Source organism: Phyllostomus discolor, chromosome 7 (assembly GCF_004126475.2).
Source record: "Phyllostomus discolor isolate MPI-MPIP mPhyDis1 chromosome 7, mPhyDis1.pri.v3, whole genome shotgun sequence".
Classification (NCBI taxonomy): Eukaryota; Metazoa; Chordata; class Mammalia; order Chiroptera; family Phyllostomidae; genus Phyllostomus; species Phyllostomus discolor.
In genome coordinates, this window is record NC_040909.2 from 70,780,574 (window position 1) to 70,795,815 (window position 15,242).

Genomic DNA, 15,242 nt, shown 5'->3' on the forward strand with positions numbered 1-15,242 from the left:
TATGCATAATATTTGTAACAGAAATTCATTTTGTTATTTGCCAAACCATAAGGAATAATTCTTGGGTCAAAGATTTAAGTGCAGGTGTGGGTACATGTGTGTGTGTTTGTGCATGTGTTGGGGGTGGTCAGGGGTATATGTGAATGTTTATATTATTTGACAAAGCCAAATCCTAGGATCCTGTGTCTTCTTCAAATTTCCCTCAACCTATTGCAGTCTGCTGTGATATGGCCTATATTCCAGCTCTAATCTGCAAAGCCTAACCCTTGGAGGACCCTGGTTGATAAGACTTATTACGGAAGAAACATTTCCAAGAAAGTAAGTAAGTCAGGTATAAAAAGTCACCAAACTTCAAATGTTTGTGGTAGCAAAGAAGGGCCACAAGAAGATACCTACCATAGGACATCTGACCAATACATAATTTCATACGAAAAACACTTAGAAATTCTACCCTTTAAACCAACAAGTCTGTATCAAAACATACAAACTCTTCTATAATCTGAGATCTGTGGCTGGAAGGTTATTCAATTTAGTGTATGTATTTCAGAAAAGTAAAACCAGTGGAATATTCTATTAGTTCAAAAAGTCTAGGTGAAATACATTTATCTGTGGAAACTAATATAAGAAATATTTGGAAAGATTTTTAATCTTTTTGTTTAGACTTAAAACTGACTTTTGGGAGTAAAATAATAGAGCTTTAATCCCTAAGAAAAAAAATTCCAAAATACATCATGACAACTAAGATAATCCTTCAGAAGTCAGGACCAATAAAGGAAGAAAAGAAAAGAACTTCCCCTATCACTGAAAATAAGCACCACAGCCACCCCGATCTTCATTCTTTTCATTTCCTCAGGTCTGACATTCTGCAGATGACCGCCCTTATTTGTCCCTACATGTTTTCCAAAATATAAAAGTGAAATAGAGTCCCAAGGGCACTGTACTTGAAAGGTTATGAGAGTTAGAGAATTTTAACCATGCCTGCCAAATCAGCAGATGGCTTGTGATTATAATTATATGCATCAATAAAACGAATAATCTTTACAAAATTTGAATTTCTACTAAAGTAAGGGATTTAGTAAGCAGATGCAACAGAATGCATTTTCTTTAACCCTTTTGGTAGACACTGGTATCTTTCACACACACAAAATTAAGGGCTCTGTACACAATAGGTTGTACACTCTAATTTTTACTCCCTTTCTACAGTAGTCATATTGTCAGCCTCAATCTTTTCTTGATTTCATTTTCTTCTTAAGCATATTTCATCCTCACCCCATTTTCATCCTTCAGAATAGAAATGTTAAAATTAATTCCCTATCATTGTTTGATATTTGAAAAAAGGAAACTTAAAAGAGGTAAATACCTTCATTCTTATTCATACCAAATATACTATAGAAACAAAAGAGCAAACAGTAGATGCATCTTTGTAGCTGATGTTATTCTTTTACAAATTAGGTCAATAACAAAATTTTTCAGTTTTCATTTTCTTCTTCTTTTTCATCTACATCTCAGGAATGAAAATATTATTCATAGTATTTAAATAATTACATTTCATTTTTATCTGGTTTTGAATACCATGACAAGTAAAGGTAACTAAATTTTGTCTCATGCCAAGGAAGAATTTATTCTAGAAATTGAGTACATATATGATGCATCTGATAAAAAAGGATGAGGTGAGGTTTACACATTTGCCTTTAGCCATGTTTCCTTCATGAGGAAAACCTCAACATTTAGAAAATTAAACTAAACTATGTTACTTTTAAACTTTGGAGAAGGTAGAAAAATGCACCACTCAAAAATTGCATATGTACTTTTTTATAAAATCATAATGTAAATGTTTTTCATGGAATTGCCATATGTAACTCTTCATTACAATAATATATATTCATTTATATATATTCATATATATATTTACTCCAATAAACCAACAAATATGATATTTAGGAATATTTGGAGAATATGTATTTTCTGCAGATATCTCTAGCCTCTCCATATTTTCACTATCATAATCAAATAAATAAAAATGTTCTTATCTAAAAAGCTAGTTGATACTACTTAATAGTATAAGTAAGTTACTAATGAGACTTTGAAGGCATTAGCAAATTCTTGAGCCAATGCAATTTACCTGTGAATGTCAGAACTATGAGATCAGAAAATCTTGTTAGCAACAGATTTGTTGAAAAGTTGCAACTTAGGGTATACATCAAACCATATTAGAACAAATATTCCCACAATCAACCTATGAAGTTAAACCAAGAAAGTAATAAATACTTGCCTAAAAGCTTATAAATTTGATTCAACTCCTGACAATATTCAAATACTTGTAAAGAAATTTAGGTATCTCTTAGAGTTCACTGGAATGAAATTTTAAAATATCCAGCAAAAAGGGGGGTAGGATGGAGGGTAGAAGATGGGAGTGGATAGGGTGAGGGGAGTGGTGGGGGGAAATGGAGACAATGGTACTTGAACAACAACAACAAAAAAGTAGGTTCAAGTTTCTTTACATAGTTGATAAAATGAAATACTTTCCTTGAAGATGGATTTTTTAAACCAAATATAAGGTATCAAATAAAGAAAATAAGCTAGGCCAACCCTTTAAATAAATCCCAAAGGGGTAAAATTAAGATATTAATTTTTTAAAAGCGATAAAGAGTAAACTTAAACATTTTAGTAAAGACCTTTGCTATAATTAAATACTTAAGTTAGCAATAAAACATTTTGAAATTAAATGAAATTAATTATTCTTGCTTATAGAAAGTTTTAAGTTAAAGTGTAATGAAGTTCTAATGAACATTTTTTATTTCTGTTAATAAAACTATGCATAACAGGTCAATTTGATCGCATATTCTTAATACACATTGAGTATTTTTAACTTATTACCTTAGACTTGAAATGAGCACTCAGCCATGTAAAATGGAATTTCCACAGTCCTTCAAGAAATCTCACAAAATTTAGGGCTCTGAAAGTACAAATATGAGAAAGAATTCTATACTGGTAGAAGCAAATGTGTAGGCAGTATACATGATATGAGCCACTTGCTCTCTCGAACTCCAAATGCAAGCCAGAAAAAAATCCCATTTTTTGAAAACCTACTATACACCAGGGGCTTTTAAGTACATTATATTCTTTAATTTTCACATGTCATAAGGCAAGATTTACCTACCCTGGCCCCCATCTAACAGACTGGAAAATTGAGGCCAGAATAGTTAAATGACTTATCAAGGGCCACAGGTTTAATAAATGGAAGACTCAGATTTCACATATGAACTTAAGAAAGGAGTCTCATCGATTCTCTTGTTACTTTATGTGACTTATGTGGCACTTATAATGACTATCTTATTATCTAGACAATGTTTTCTAGTTTTTCTTAGATCATGGATCCTTAGGGGTGTGAATAAGGACTTTATAGTACCTGCAGTCCCTAATACAATCCTTTGAATAAAGTCATTTAAATAATACTTATTTGTCAAATAAGTGAATCTGAATAAAAGTTCAGAAATCCAGTTTCGTTCTGTCAACAAAAATTGTTTCTCAAATTTATTTAAAGAAGAAAGTTATACATTAGATAAAACCATTTCCTTAGTGTATTTTCATAGTTAATTTTTTTAAATCTCTGAAGTTCAAGAACAATATTAGTGAAAACAAGTTCATATAAACCAAAAGTAATGATCTGCACCTTCTTATCTTAATTACAACAGAGCTCTACTTTTTTCAAGAATGAAGACTCCATATCTATGAAAGTAATTCCACTCAGTTTTATATACAGTCTAAATAGTCAAGACTATTATTCAAGCTTGCTCACCCTTTGCTATACTGGTGAGGACAAGGGTAAAATATGTATAGCCATCCAAAAGGATTGTATTTTCTGAACAATTCACTCCTGTTACATGATGAACCTTAACAACTATAGAAAAATAAATTATAATACATTAAATTCAAACTTAAAATGTTCAGTACATAAAGGTAATCTAGTATATCTGTAATGCCTGGAACAGTGTGACTAGTTGCATAACTATGCCTTAAACTAAAACTGTTAGGTAACAATTTTAGCCATTTCAGATAGCTTGCTTTTCCCATCTTTCTACACTGTTAAAGGTATGATGATGAGATTACATATTAGAAATTGAATTTGAATTTAGTGAAATCAAAGTACACCTTCTCTATATTTACTTGAAATTAATAAGACACTATAATACTACTTTCTTTACAAAATCTATTTCCTCCAAATTCTGATTACTATAAAAATAATAGAGTTTGTGATATATAATGTATGTTATATACTATATACAGACATAAAAAATTATATAAAAAATGAATGCTGGGAACAAATTTGGATGAAAAGTACTTTAAGACAAAAAAAAGAATATGTGACCTCTGACCACCCCAATCATAATATGAACCTCTATTATGAATCTCTCATGAATACAACTAATAAGTGATTTATTCTATATCATAATATCTATATTCTTACATAAATAAAAATATTTTGGGGCAAGTTATGCAAGTCAGCAACTGATCTCTATATGATATGTAGAGTTTTAATTCTAGAACAGATGACTATGAAATGACATTTTAATATTAAATGACAGTGTCTTTACAAATTGAATCCTGACACTAATATTATAAGTCCATATATTTTAAAACACCACACTTATGTTAACAATACTTTTTAAGTGTTTTCAATGAGATTGTCAGTTTGTTAAGCTGGTGACATTCCACTTAGCTGATAGTTTTAAAATAAAATATTTAATTTACCTGAATTTCTTGTAACAATATCATCCCCTCTTGAACTAAACATCCTCTGAGCACACAAGTCTAAGGCAGGCGACATTTCAGCAAGGCAAATAAGGCTTTCTGGCAACTTCCTGTTGCCATATTTCTCTAAAAGGATCCTGCAATCTTATACTTCAATACTGCAAATGCATTTTTCTAAGGGACATAGTAAGCCAATGCTGCTCAGTGTCAGATAGCTTTGATTTTTTTCCCAAGTACAGCAAGCAAATAACCACTAATCCTGTTCAATATTATAGATTCACAATGATTTTATTTGCAGATCCAAGAGAAATAGAATACGTGAAGAAAAGAGAAGACTTTATTTTATTTTTGTTTTGTTGTGTTTGGTTGTTAGATATTCAAAGATATTGATCAAGCAAATGGTCATTTATTTATTATATTAAATATAAATTAGCATATGGAACAATTTTATATTAAACAATAATAAACTTTACTGCGCACATCATGCCCCAGGTTTCCATTTTCTTTTAAGAGCAGTAGGACTAACTACAATCAAAGTTTCTGTATACATCTGAAAGTTTTAAAACCTGAACACACACCTGAATGGTAGTCACTTGTGAAAGCACCATTTCTCTGATAAATAGCCTACCTCTCAAATTCAAGTTCACTTACATTTGGGACTACACTTTACTTTTGAAATGTAAAAACTTTTATGAAATGCTAAAACAAAACAACAATAATAACAATATAAGAACATTAATCAGTGAAACAATATTTCTAGAAGTGATAGCAAAATCCTTTCATTCTGACCTACTTGTCAAGAAACAGACTTTCAGCCCCACGGTTAGGCTACAATTTGTTCTACTTTCTCCCTAGGGCTTAATTGCCAGACTGACTTACCGGTGCCTCCTAGCCTTTGTTCTGCCTCTCACGCTGACATCAGGGAAGCAGTGATGTAGAATAAAGCAGGGGTGGGCTAGGTTAGTCCAGTGTTTGTGTCGTTGTGTGGTGTGCAGGGACACTCTGTGATACTCTAGTGAGCTGCTAAGCTTTTTTTGTAGGCTTTGTGTCATTTACTTAACGACCAATCTCATTAGCTGCCAGGGTACAATGGGCTGATGCATTTTCTATGTACATACTCTACACAGTGACCCTCAAGGTTGCCGAAGGTCTATTTAATCAGTCAAATGCTGAATATATTTGCAGTAGATCACTAAAAAGAAAAAAGAAAAAAAATGGGACTACCGAGGTATCTTACAGGCTTACTGTTTACAGTGGTTATTCTCAGGTAATAAAATGCATGCATATTTAGCCAAAACAAGGGTAGAGTAGGCAGAGATGTATTATTTAGTTTGCACCGGTGACCTTAATTTTAGAAAACTTTCAGTATCAAAGATATAGTCTCCTTGCAAAAAAACCCAGACTTGAAATTTAATTTTTCTTAATTTAATCATATTAGCAAAGCAAGAAAGAATTGCCCTTTTTAGCAGTTTCTCCTCACCTCGAAGTCACCCCTACCTCAGTCCTATACCCTGCCTAAGCAGCCTCAGAACTGGCAAAGTTGTATTTATGTCCTCTTTCAGTTACAAGGTAAAAACCCTTTTAACTCTATGAAAAATGAAATGCTGAAAGCACTATGAATGACGACAGCTGTCCATAAGTATCAGGGAGAGTTCTATTGTCCAGCCTGTCCCTGGATAAAATGAATACTTTACAGCAGAGGCTGTTCAGCTTGGCTAAAGAGTATGGGGAGAAGGGGAGCAGGTCACTGGAGATTTCGCACACTAATTTAATCTGGGAAAAGGACAGGCTCTGCATCTCCCTTGAACAGACTGGCAGCAATCTGGGCCCCCACAGAACTATCTCCTTTTGCCTGTGCTCTATTTATTCCTTATCTCTGTTTACCAACCGCTAGGTCCCTTTCATTCACACCACCAGGCCGTTTTCCTACTATCAGTCAGCAGCTGACACTGTGGAAGAGCCTCAAAGGCAAAAAAAAAAAAAAAAAAAGAAAAAAGAAAAAGATCAAAACTAAACTAAAGCTGTATAAACAATGCAACAGTACAAGTAAATGCATAAACCCTGATTCTTAACCCAACCCACAGGGTGCAAACAGAACCTTTATAGTAAATCCAACAAACAGACCACAGCGAGGTATGGGCCACAGAGAAATAAAAGTCAAAAACCATTCATGAAATCATCATCCAAAAAGAATTGCTAAAATGTAAGCTGGCTGCTGAAGCAGCCTTACTTCAGGGATGTTCTTATCTTAACCATGGATCAATTAACTGGCTACCAGAAAACATGTAGCTTGCCCAAAAAGGTGACCTATGTATTTTGAAGGGAAACCTCACTCTCATTAAAATGTTAGCAAATTAAAAATTCCACCAATATGACTATAAGTTAAAGGGAATTCAACAGTAACTTTTCTAAAACCTCATCATGTTGATTAACTTTAAACAATCCAAAAACTGGGCATGAAACCTCCATCATTTTTGTATGAAGCTACTAAACTCATGTGCAATCCAGTGAACTAAATCTTTCTCCATGTCTTATGTCAATGTCAAAGTGATTAACATAGCAGAGGAGTTGGGAAAAGACTGTGTACAAGTTTCTATCTTTTGAAGTATTCTGCAGGGTGTGAATGAAAACAGACAGGAGCAACTAGTTTGAAGTATAGAAAGAGGAGAAAACAAAATAAGTATTATTGGAATCTTGGAACTTTTGAGGAAATATATACTTTGAATCTAAAATTTGTTTTATTCATCTTGAAGGCTAAATAATTTTGAACATTTCAACAAATGATTGAATGTCACTTAATGTAAGTAGTTCATTGACATGATTTAGAATATATGATTTGGAGAATATATATGTATATATGATAAGCATAAATACATACACTGCTACCCATATATACATATATAAAATGAGGAAGTGTATAGTTTCTAGTGTCTACGGTTTCTAGGATAAAAAAAACCATGACTTTAAATTTCCCTGAAATTTTTTTGAATCATTAAAATAATTGGAAATGATTGGTTATTGTCATAAAAATCAACACCGTATTGACTCAATCACTGAGACCTGTACAAAAACAGGAAAGACAAAATGTAGCTCATTATCTAAGATGATCAATTGGACCAGATTTCAGTTTGTGTTTTCACCTATATGCACTATGAGCAATGAAGTCTTTACTACTTGGATCCTTTTTTCCAAATGAATTAATGAATTAAATTTATCCTTTCACCAGCTGCTAGGCAGCAGATGGAACCATTTCTGAAGCCTTGTTGAATTCAATCCATAAAACTCATTTCCTAGGATTAGCAGTCCAAAGTTTCTTTTAATGTTTATATATCGCTTGGGAGTTTGAATTTCATGATGTTAAACTTTCAATTTAACTATTCTTTTTTTTCATTTCATACCAAACAATTATGATCTTTTGGTTTTCTATAGCTGACATGGCAGGTCACGTAAGGACAAGAATTTCAAGAGCAATAAAGTCATGCAAGTTACATTTTTTGATGTTTGTTCACGTTGGCCTACTACCATGGAAACTATTTGCACTGTGTTTTTATATTGTCAACCTAAAGAATTATATATTTAATAGCTTGTGATTTTTGTTTATTTACTCAAATGCTTAAAGCTGCAACCAGGAACATTCTTTAACATTATGGAAATTTCAAGTTTGATAATTTAGTTATGAGTAAGATTGTTACAATACCTGCAAATAACTGTAGGTACAAGGTTAATTTACCTAATAAGAATTTAATCCTAACCTTTAAAAATGGTAATAAAGCCAATTACACAGATTATACAGATATGCATTTTATAACAGTTAACCTTTTAAAGAGCATACTACCATGGACAGCTCTAAACATTTCTATTCTATTTAACTTGCACTTACAAATGTCTAATTTAAGAAAAACCAGGCAACTTCAAATCCTACTGGTTGATTTTTATAACAGAATAGTAATGCCACTCTTCAGCAATAAAAAAAGGTGGGGGCCTCCTTTAAACATAACTGAATTAGAATCCCATGTAAGTTCCAATGTACTTTGAAATGTTTTAAATACAACTACCTTATGCTCTCCAAGGTACAGTATATCCAAATTTAAAATATAAAAGCTTTTAAGCTAAAATGATGCTGCTTCTATAACATAAATACAACCAAAAAGAGTGAATCACTCTTATGTGCAACAGTGATTTCCGCTAATTTGGCACAAGAAATCTATATTAATCTAATATTAGAGTAAGACAAGAAGGCCACATTATAATTACCACTGAGTAATTGAATATTTAGGAGAAGGAGAAAGGAGATCACTGGTAATCTTAAGTTACACTATAAAAGTGGGGTAATATGCAGATGATATTAGGCAAAAGAAAAATGTTAGGAAAAGTCTAATTTTAGTTTTAGACTATGAATCTAATTATTTCCTGAAACTTTTTATTACCCACATAAAGATAGTGTACACAATTTTATTTGAGGTTTCTTCATTATTTTTTCCTTTTAGCTCATTGGATTTTGTGGTGCTAGTTATGGCATAAGATGAGAGTCGGCATAACTTTTTCGGCAATAAGCTACTTTCTTTAAAAAAATCTATACTGGAGGAGAAGTTATTTTACATACTTTGACTAATAGCTGTTTTATTCTTTGAGAAACCTTACTATCCCCATTTAGGAGACTATATCTATTGTTTTCGCATGTATCAAAGCAAGCATATTTAATAAATACCTTGTTAGAATGAAAGGATTATGAGGCAATGTACTATTTATCAAGGTGTTTAAAATTTTTCTCTATCTTTTAGTAATATTTTATTGAACTCATCTTTCTACAAAATTGTGTTCAAGGTTAGTCTTTCTCATTCTTAAGTCTTTCTATTATTACCTTTAACTTGCTGAAGAGTCTTCTGATATCTGCAGGTATCAAAAATAAACTGTATCATTTTCAAGAAGACTGCTTTTATTTAAATCTCTAAATATTTACAGAGCAGATTATAATTACAATATTTATCATTTAAATTTTTTTGCCACTTGCCACAAATGCTTTCCCTATGTGTAGCCAGGGCCAGAATTTTACTTTTCAAAAATAGTATATGAAACATCTTCTCGACATTGGTCATTTGTTTATACAAAAACTGATTTGTGTTGACAACACCACCTCAAAATATTGCCTCTGTTCTAGTGAGATGTCAGATTTGGGTCTTGCTGGTAATTTTTGCATTCTCAAAAATTATTTCTACTTTGTTATGGAGAAAAAAGTATACTACGTTTCATCTCATATCAAGTATTCTCTGCTGCAAATTTACACATTTCAAAAATGTATGAATAAAGACATTACTGATGCAGTATAAATGCAATTGCATGACATTTTATTCTGAAATCCTTCTCAAAGCAGATACAACAATCATTTTTATAAAAAAGAGACAGAAATATCATTTAAAATAATCTATCTATCAAATATCTATCAAATATCTTGGTATCAAATAGATACCAAGTATCTATCAAATCACAAACCAGAAACAGAAGTTCAAAACACAAATCAGAGAAACCATCGACACACTTCTAAACTTCAACCTATAGCAATGTATTATTCTTCCAGAAACAAAACTGAATGTTATGACATAAGACATGAAAACTTACTAAAATTCTGAATGACTTTAACATCAGTGCAAGCCATATGTGGTTTAAAAGTTTTAAACTTACTTTTTTGTTTGTTTCCAAAACTTATATTTCTCTTCTCCCTTGTGTGCTGAACGGAAACAGTAAGGCTGTTTCTTTGAAAGGTAGTTCCCATGATATGACAACCAGTGCCTTTGACTGCTTGGAGATAAGCACCTGCGTTTGTGTCCCCTCTTTACGTCACACCTCCCTATTCAGACCTTCTCACTATGAGTCACATTTGCACATCAACAGCCTCATGCGCATACACAGATTTTTTTCGGCTCTGGGCCCAAAACTTTCACTTTAATTTTCATCACATGATTGCTGTGGCATATGTCCTTCCAAACCTCCCATATATCAGTCATCATGCAAATGAGATGGAATATCACTCCTCTGCAGCAGATGGCCAGGGATGATAACAATGGCTCAACAGAGGAGATTCAATGTCCCTGACTTTATCGCCACGGCAACAACAACCTAAAATATATGTAATGGAAGTGGTGCTTATTAATTTTGCAGGCTCGAGTGTTCTGATTTTGTAAGTGAATGGGCTGAGTTAAAAAGGGGGCTGTGTCCTCCTGCCTCTAGAAGACTATCTATAAAAGGCAGGGACCTGGAAATTATTTTCAGTGACTAAGAAGGCAACAGCCTAGCAATTATTTGAGTAATTAGGTGTAATTCCTCCCTGTAGGCCTTGTATCCTCCTGTGCTTGCTTCACAGAAGCTCACGAATTAGACAGGCACAGATACTGAAAAGAAAAGTGCCTCAAGATACAGCAGGAGAGCTTTCCGGAGCCCTGTCACTTGGCCTCCACCAGGCTTGGTAAACACAAGCCCCAAGCTATAAGTAAATAGAGGCCCCACTTCACAAACACAGACCAATTAAAATGACAAAGGCAACCACACGTCTGGGTGGAGTTTAGGAAAGCTTTATTCTGCGCTAGATTCCCTGTGACTCAGACACAGAAGGGCCTTCAGTGCACAGCGCCAAGGCCTGTGTTTCCATTCCTAGCTGTCATGACTGGACACCAGCTCACACTTCTCTCTGCCCATTGTGACCTTCTCATTGGGAAATTTTTTCATGTGGCTACTTCTATCCCTAACTCCAAATGGATATTTGATATCCTCTCACTCCTTAGTATTAAGTAAATTAAATAATGGAAAAACAATTCTTAAGAATTTGCAACAAGCCCTTTCACATTTTAAAAGAATGACTACCAAACTGCCCAAACAGGCAGGAGCTTTCATGAAATAACTGAATAATTTTGTCTCCAAATCTTTTCCTGAAAACTATTTTTAAAGTACCCTTTGCAATATTTTCATGCTAACCAATTAAAAATGAAGTTTTAACTTTTTGCTCATTTATATAGTTCAAACACATATTAACATTTTTGTAAAGTTTGAGTCTACTTATTTTGCATTGTTAAAAAAAATCATGGCAGTATCATCTCATAAGAACAAACTAGAGCTGTATCCATAATAGAAGCAAAAGAGAGATGAAGAGACAATAAGAACCTACTGCCTTAGAAGAGATAGCTGTTTGAAAAGATTTAAAACTTTGTCACATCCTTTCAACATCCAACATAGACTGTGATAAGCTCTCTGTCCAGTGTGAAGGGTGTGAGATAAAAAATCTTTTTCTCTTCCAGCATGACCAAATAAACTGGTTTAGAACCCTTCCACATATTGTCTTCTTAGAGTGTATTAGTTTTATGAGAGGCACCTCAACCCCCTCATGCCAACCCCCACTCCCATTTTCCTAACTCCCCACCCCACCCCTGCCCACCTTTTCTGGCTGGCCCCAGCCTTCCTTCCTAGCACCTTCCTTCCAAGAACCTAGCAGCCTATGCTAGGGGATAGAAGTCCTCTAACCTATAAGTCTATATTAATCTAAACAAAGTATTTCACTATTTGCCAAAATCGAGTACTATATTAAATGTTTTACATCCTCACTTTAAAAGATAGTTCCATTTCCCATGTAAGGGGATGTGTAGATTCACTTTTCTCCCTAATATGTGGGCTATAAATTCATCAGTGTTTTGTAATACATTGTAAATAAAATAACTCCCTAGTGCAAAATCATTGTGCTATTTGAAGGTAATACTCTGATGCAAGGGAAATTAGGAGCAGTGAATGTCCTATCTGAAGGTTCCTACACTGGATGTGCATAGTACTTAAACTCCACTGTTTAAATAAATCTCTTTACTGAGCTATCAGCTATATCAGTACAAGATGCAAATAAATCCACACAACATGCATATGATTTTGCCATCAGTACAGTGTAGTAACAGTATGAATTTCTGACAGTTACCTGATCAATTTCAGTTACTTTAATAGATACTAACACTGAAATAAACCTAATATTGGAAATTTTAAAAATAGCAGTTTTACTGAAATATAAATGACCAAATTATTTATCCATTTAATGTATACAATTCAATGAATTTTACTATAATTTACAGTTGGGTCACCATTATCATAATTTTAGGACAGTTTTATTACTCCCTCCAAAAAATGCCATAACCATTAGCAGTCACTCCCCATTCATACCCTATCCCCCCATTTCCACCTCTTAGACTAACAACTCCTTTCTTCAGGCCCAGGCAACCACTAATTAGCTTTCAGTCTCTATGAATGCCTAATTTGGACATTTCATAATAACTATACAACATCTTATCCTTTGTCACTGCTTTCTTTCACTTAGCATAATATTTTCAAGGTTCATCAATGGTGTAGCATGTATCAGTACATTTGTCTTTATTATTGAAGGATATTTCCTTGCTATTATATAGCACATTTTATTTATGCATTTACCAGCTGTGGACATCTAAGAATGCTGCTACAAACATTAGTACACAATTTTTTGTGAAAATATGTTTTATCTTTCTTGGGTATATACCCAAGAGTGAAATTGCTAGATCATTTGGTAGCCCTAGGTTTAACTGTTTGATGACTTTCCAGATTGTTTTCCAAAGTAGCTATACCATTTTATATTTCTTAGCAGCAGTGTGTGAGGGTTCTAATTTCTCCACATTTTCACCAACCCTTGTTATTGTCTTACATTTATTATGGCCATCCTAAGGCATAATAAACATAATAGAAGTGGCATCTAGTAGTTTTGGTTTGCATTTTCATGAGCTTATTGGTTATTTGCCCATCTTTTTTGGAGAACTGTCTATATAGGTCTTTTATCCATTTTTAAAATGAGTTATTTGTCTTTTATTCTTAAGTTGTAGGAATTCTTTATATATGTATTCTAGATAAATGTCTCTTATCAGATACATAATTTGCAAAACTTTTCTCCTGCTCTATGGTTTGTCTTTTTACTTTCTTGACTTTGTTCTTTAAAACTCAAAGTGTTTAAATTTTGAAGAAGACCAATTTGTCAAAATGTTTATTTGATTGCCTGTGCTTTGTTGTCATATCTAAGAAATATTGTCAAATTCAAGCTCACAAAGATTACACCTATATTTTCTTCTAAGAGTTTTATAGTTTTAGCTCTTACATGTAGATCTTAATTCACTTTGAGTTAATTTGTGTATATGGTATGAAGTAGAGGTCCAGCTTCATTCACTTGCATATGAATATCCAGTTGTTCAAGTGTCTTTATTGAGAAAGTATCTTTTTCTCTTTGAATTATATTGCCATCTTTTAAAAAACATTTTATTTATTTTTTAGAGAGGGAAGGGAGAGAGAAAGAGAGAGAAAGAGAGAGAGAACCATCAATGTGAGGTTGCTGGGGCCATGGCCTACAACCTAGGCATGTGCCCTGACTGGGAATCGAACCTGCGATGCCTGGTTCGCAGCCTGCGCTCAATCCACTGAGCTACACCAGCCAGGGCTATATATATTGCTATCTTTATAGAAAATCAATTTAATAAAGAAGGGATTTATTTCTGGACTCTCAATTCTATTCCATCAATCTATATGCCTGTCTTTATGACAGTGCCACACTATCTTGATTACTGTAGTTTTGAAGTGAGTTTTGAAATTGGGAAGTGTGAGTTTTCTAATTTTGTTCTTTTTTAGGAGTGCTTTGGCTATTCCAGGTCCCTTGAATTTCAATATGAAATTGTAGATCATCTTGTCAATTTCTGCAAAGAAGCTAGCTGAGATTTTGATAGCAAATGTGTTGAATCTGTGGAGCACTTTAATTAGTATTGTCATTCTTTACAATAATAAAACTTTTAATCCATGAACATGTCTTTCCATTAATTTAGGCTCTTAGTTTCTTTCAACAATGTTATACAGTTTTCAGTCTTATGCTTCTCTTGTTAAAATCATTCCTAAGTGTTCTATTCTTTGTGATGCCATTGCAACTTAAATTTCTTTTTACTTTCATGTTTAATGTGTTTATTGTTATTGTATAGAATACAGTTGATTTCTGTATGTTTATTTTATAACCTGAAACCTTACTGAACTAGTTATTATCTCTAATAGTTTTTGAGTATGTTCCTTAGTATTTTCTACCTACAAATCTATATGCAGTGTCATGTCATCTGTAAAACAAAGAGAGTTTTACTATTTCCTTTCAATGTAGGTGACTTTTTATTTTCTTGTCTGATTACACTGGCTATAATATCCAGTATGGCTTAGAAGTGCAAGAACGGACATTATTGTTTTTGTTCCTGATCTCAGGGAGAAAGAATTCAGTCTTTCACCACTAAGCATAACATTAGCTAATTTTGGAGTTTTCAGAGCTAAGTTTAAAAGCATTTTAACTTAAAAACTAATTGCTACCTGGCATATAGTAAACTGCCCTAAATTGGTATAATCCACAAAGAGATTTAAAAAAAATTCCTCTACTATCTGAAACTTTACAAGTACCTGAAAATTGTCAAGGCGCTGGTCTC

The 15,242-nt window shown here is 33.1% G+C and overlaps 1 protein-coding gene across 1 annotated transcript in view; it reads right to left on the minus strand.

Moving 5' to 3' along the window:
• The window catches only part of LOC114501716 (suppression of tumorigenicity 18 protein), a 156,444-nt gene extending 145,871 nt beyond the window's left edge, over nucleotides 1-10,573 (minus strand). The window contains exons 1-2 of the mRNA XM_028518443.2: nucleotides 10,432-10,573; nucleotides 2,878-2,956 (exon numbers count right to left, since the gene is read on the minus strand). The gene's annotated coding sequence lies outside the window, so the exon portion shown is untranslated. The remainder of the gene's footprint in view (nucleotides 1-2,877; nucleotides 2,957-10,431) is intronic.
• Nucleotides 10,574-15,242: the final 4,669 nt, after the last annotated feature.